This window comes from Mandrillus leucophaeus, unplaced genomic scaffold, assembly GCF_000951045.1.
Source record: "Mandrillus leucophaeus isolate KB7577 unplaced genomic scaffold, Mleu.le_1.0 Scaffold7, whole genome shotgun sequence".
NCBI lineage: Eukaryota > Metazoa > Chordata > Mammalia > Primates > Cercopithecidae > Mandrillus > Mandrillus leucophaeus.
The window spans coordinates 9,256,766-9,261,786 of NW_012107585.1; positions in this window are offsets into that span (position 1 = coordinate 9,256,766).

Sequence of the window (5,021 nt, forward strand, 5' to 3'; positions counted from 1 at the left end):
TCTCGATCTCCTGACCTCGTGATCCACCCGTCTCGGCCTCCCAAAGTGCTGGGATTACAGGCTTGAGCCACCGCGCCCGGCCTAGACACATGTTCTAATGGAAACATGAGTGAGTTTAAGGTGAAAACCAGATATCCAGAATGAAACTGAGGGCAGACCACTGTGTAAAAGGGTGGGAGGAAGAACAGATACCCCAAAGGAGATTTTCTGGAGACAGAGTCTCGCTCTGTTTCCCAGGCTGGAGTGCAGCGGTGCTCACTGCAAACTCCGCCTTCCAGGTCCAAGCAATTCTCCTGCCTCAGCCTCCTGAGTAACTGGACTACAGCCGCCCGCCACCACGCCCGGCTAATTTTTTGTATTTTAGTAGAGACGGGGTTTCATCGTGCTGCCCAGGCTGGTCTCAAACTCAGCTCAGGCAGTCCGCCCGCCTCGGCCACCAAAGTGCTAGGATAACAGGTGTGCGCCACCACGCCCAGCCTCCCGAAGGAGATTTCTCCAGAATTTTCCAGAAAAAGGAAAAGTAACCTAAGGAAGAAAACCATTTTGGGCAGGGAGTGAGGAAGGAAGGAAACAAGCCTAGCACGGTGTTAAATTCTTCATAAACATTATCATACTCAAGCCCAAAACAACCCTGAGTGAGATCAGTAATATAATTTAAGAACTGAAACTGAGGATCAGAAAACTTAAATTATCTACTGAAGTTCACTCACGCAGGGAGTGGTAGAAGATTAGAAACTAGATCAAACTCCCAAAGTCCATGAAGTTTTCTTTCCAATGAGTAGATGAAGTTGATGTTGGTAAACTATATTTCATTATTTCAGAATAAACGCCAGATTGAAATTAAAATTGGAGGGGGGATAAAGTATTAGACAGCAAGATATAAATAACATGAACTAAATGACAGAGGAAACAGGAGAAATGTCCCAATATAGATTTCAAATAAAGTTGTTTGCCTGATGACTTATGATTCAAAAAGAAGACCAAGTTAACTAATTTTTCTAATATACACGCATTTGACCGTACTTTTACAAATTATCCTACTGCATAATACGAACAAGTACCTAGAGCTCTAAATCAATGTTTTTAACATTTTCAATCATAAAATACTTCATTAAGACCAAAATACGGTCTTGGCCCACCGGCTACAGATAATCTTGATCCAGATTAATAGAACTCTGGAGACTATTAAAATGTCATCTCTTTAAAATAAAAACTGGAAACAATTTATTTATATTTGAAACAGAAGTACATTGTTTTAATCCAGTGACTTCCAAAACTATAGACACAGAGCCCCTGCAGGCCACGGGATCCATCAGTCCATGAACTACACAACAAGCCCTATCTAATAATATTCAAAAGTGTAGAGATGCCATTAATCAATGAAATGCATATTCACTGCAAAGTATTAGTTCATGAGAGCTTTCTAAAATATGTTTTCTTAACAATGACCATTTAAGTACAAAAAAATTGTACTGAGACACTTTTTGATGTTCATGTAAGAAAGATAGCAATGGTTATAAATAACTATCAGTGACCAGCTTAGAACTCACTCGTAGGAATCACAATTTGACTTAGCCATTCCAAAATGTATATGTATATATATGAAAATATGTTATACACGATATAGACAATTTTTACTGGTCAATTAAAATAAACAACACTTCAAGACCCTCTAATCTGATGAATGACCTGGGAATAACAATGTCTGTAAAAGACACTGTCTTTTACAAGCTATTAATGAAAGAGATTTTAATCTTAATATACATCTTATACATAAATGGAATACTAGGGATCATTTCTCAGCCAAACAGGCACAAATTCTCTATTTGTTCTTTTTTTGCAGGGTGAAGGAGGAAAAAGGGATAGAGAGAGAACATCTATCCCATTCTCTAACTCCATTAGGCAAAAACTCTTAGTATTTAATCATATTTCCACTCTGAAACTATTACAGACTCACAGAATTTTGGTGCTCAAGCTAAGAGCCCTTAAAAACATATTAGCCAATCTCCTCCTCATTCTACTAATAAGACCTGTTCACAAGAGGAAAAACATTTTCACTCTGAAGCCACAAAGCACAATATAAATGTTAAATACTGTGAGGTACAAGAGAACTGTGCTAGTGTGTCTACAAAGGAGTTCACAGACCTCAGATGACATTTACCATGGAGCAGTCTAACAAACCCAAGTTACTAACCACAGAAGGTCTCTCTCTCTCAAACAATGGACAAAAAAAGAGTTCAATTTTTATCATAAATACATCTGAAAGCTGGGTGTGGTGACTCACACCTATAATCTGAGCACTTTGGGAGGCTAAGGAAGGAGGATCACTTCAGTCCAGAAGTTTGAAACCAGTCTAGGCAACAAAGGGAGACCCTGTTTCTTTTTCTTTTTTTTTGAGACAGAGTCTTGCTCTGTCGCCCAGGCTGGAGTGCAGTGGCGCGATCTCAGCTCACTGCACCCTCTGCCTCCCAGGTTCAAACAATTCTCCTGCCTCACCCTCCCAAGTGGCTGGGACTACAGGCCCACACCACCACGCCCAGCTAATTTTTGTACTTCTAGTAGAGACAGGGTTTCACCATGTTGGCCAGGATGGTCTCGATCTACTGACCTCGTGATCCACCCGCCTCAGCCTCCCAAAGTGCTGGGATTACAGGCATAAGCCACCACGCCCAGATGAGACCCTGTTTCTTAAAAATAAATAAAAAATAATAAAAATTAAAAAATGCTGGGCGCGGTGGCTCACCTGAGGTCATGAGTTTGAGACCATCCTGGCCAACATGGTAAAACCCCGTCTCCTCTAAAAATACAAAAAATAGCCAGGCGTGGTGGTGGGCGCCTGTAATCCCAGCATTTCAGGAGGCTGAGGCAGGAGAATCGCTTGAACCCGGGAGGCGGAGCTTGCGGTGAGCCAAGATCATACCACTGCACTCCAGCCTGGGTGACAGAGCGAGACTCCGTCTCAAAAAAATAACTAAAAACAAACCTCGAAAAATTAGCTGGGCGCAGTGACATGTGGCTGTGGCCCCCGCTACTTGGAAGGCTGAGACAAGAGGATCCCTTGAGCCTAGTAGGTTGAAGCTGCAGTGAGGCATGTTCATGGCACTGCATTCCAGGCTGGGTGACAGAGTGAGACCCTGTGCCCCAAAAATGAAAAATAAACAAACGCATTTGAAAACATGACCTATTTCAAAATAGTACACCTCTGAAAACTTCTATGATAAATAAGACACAAAGCCACAGCAGTAGAGAAAAACTAAGAGCTAGTTTTGGCAGGAAGAGAATACTGAGAAAGAATAGCCAACCAGAAGAATGAAAGGATACAGTTCCCATGCAGAATACCAGCACAGAAAGTTACCAAGGAGGACAAGGTTCCTCTTGCTCAGACCTGCAACGAATCTCCACAGCTCTGAGCAGACGTGAGGGATCTGCCCACAACAGCGGCAGCACACCACAGCGGCTGAGGAGACTATGGAGTTGGACAAAATACCTAGGTTCAAATACTGGCTGCACTGCCCACTAGCAGTATGATATGGTCAAGTGAGAACCTCTCTGACTCAGTTGCCTCATCTTAAAATAATACAAATAGAACTTCCTTCATAGGATTGCTGTGTCAAGTAAATGTGATAATACCAGGAGTAAGTAAATGTTAACTACTAGCTAGCTACTATCATTTTTATATATATTAGTATTTCATCCAAAAAAGATGTTTACTCCCACATCACTGATTCAGCACTTTATTCCCCAGAATACAAACTTTGTTAGCAATCCATTAAATAATTAACTTTCATACTAGTCTTTGGGTTTTTTTGTTTGTTTTTTTGAGATGGAGTCTCGTTCTATCACCCAAGCTGGAGTGCAATGGCACCATCTCGGCTCACTGCAACCTTGAATATGCCCGGCTGGGTTCAAGCGATTCTCCTGCCTCAGACTCCAGAGTAGCTGGTATTACAGGCACGTGCCACCACACCCAGCTAATTTTTTTGTATTTTTAGTAGAGACGGGTTTTACCATGTTGGCCAGGCTGGTCTCAAACTCTTGACCTCAAGTGATCCATCCGCCTCAGCCTCCCACAGTGCTGGGATTACAAGCATGAGCCACCGTGCCCTGCCCATATTAATTATATAAAATACTAGTCCCTTTTTATCTAGAACTGTTACTGCTACACATCCAACTTGACCAATCAGTTATTAAATCTAGAACAAACTGGTGGACATTTTTAAATGTGCACAGATAGTATCACTTAGCAAATATCTTCACCTTAGCTAATAACAAAAAGGATTTTTTTCTCCTTAGAGTGCTAAGCATGTCTGATTCAAGATTCAGCTTTATCTGTTTTTATGCAGCTGTGATCTGACTGACATTTAGTTTAAGAATTTTAAGATAATGGGGTCGGGCACGGTGGCTCACGCCTGTAATCCCAGCACTTTGGAGGCCGAGGTGGGCAGATCACCTGAGGTCAGGAGTTCGAGACCAGTCTGACCAAATGGAGAAACCCCATCTCTACTAGAAATACAAAATTAGCCGGGTGTGGTGGCGGATGCCTGTAATAGCAGCTACTTGGGAGGCTGAGGCAGAAGAATCACTTAAACCTGGGAGGCGGAGGTTGCAGAGAGCGGAGATCGTGACACTGCACTCCAGCCTGGGCAGCAAAAGTGATACTCTGTCTCCAAAAAACAAAAAAAAAAAAAAGAATTTTAGGATAATGATCCAGTTAGAGATGCAGTTCATCAACATATATTAAGTGTCTACTGTGTGCAGTAGATACTTAAGATCATCAGGAGAAAGAAACAGCTGTTACCAATAAGTTTGTTTACAAGAATTTCCTTTACCTAAAATAATGTAATCTAGGCTGGGCACGGTGGCTCACGCCTGTAATCCCAGCACTTTGGGAGGCCGAGGCGGGCAGATCACAAGGTCAGGAGATCGAGACCACGGTGAAACCCCGTCTCTACTAAAAATACAAAAAATTAGCCAGGCGCGGCGTCTGTAGTCCCAGCTACTCAGGAGGCTGAGGCAGGAGA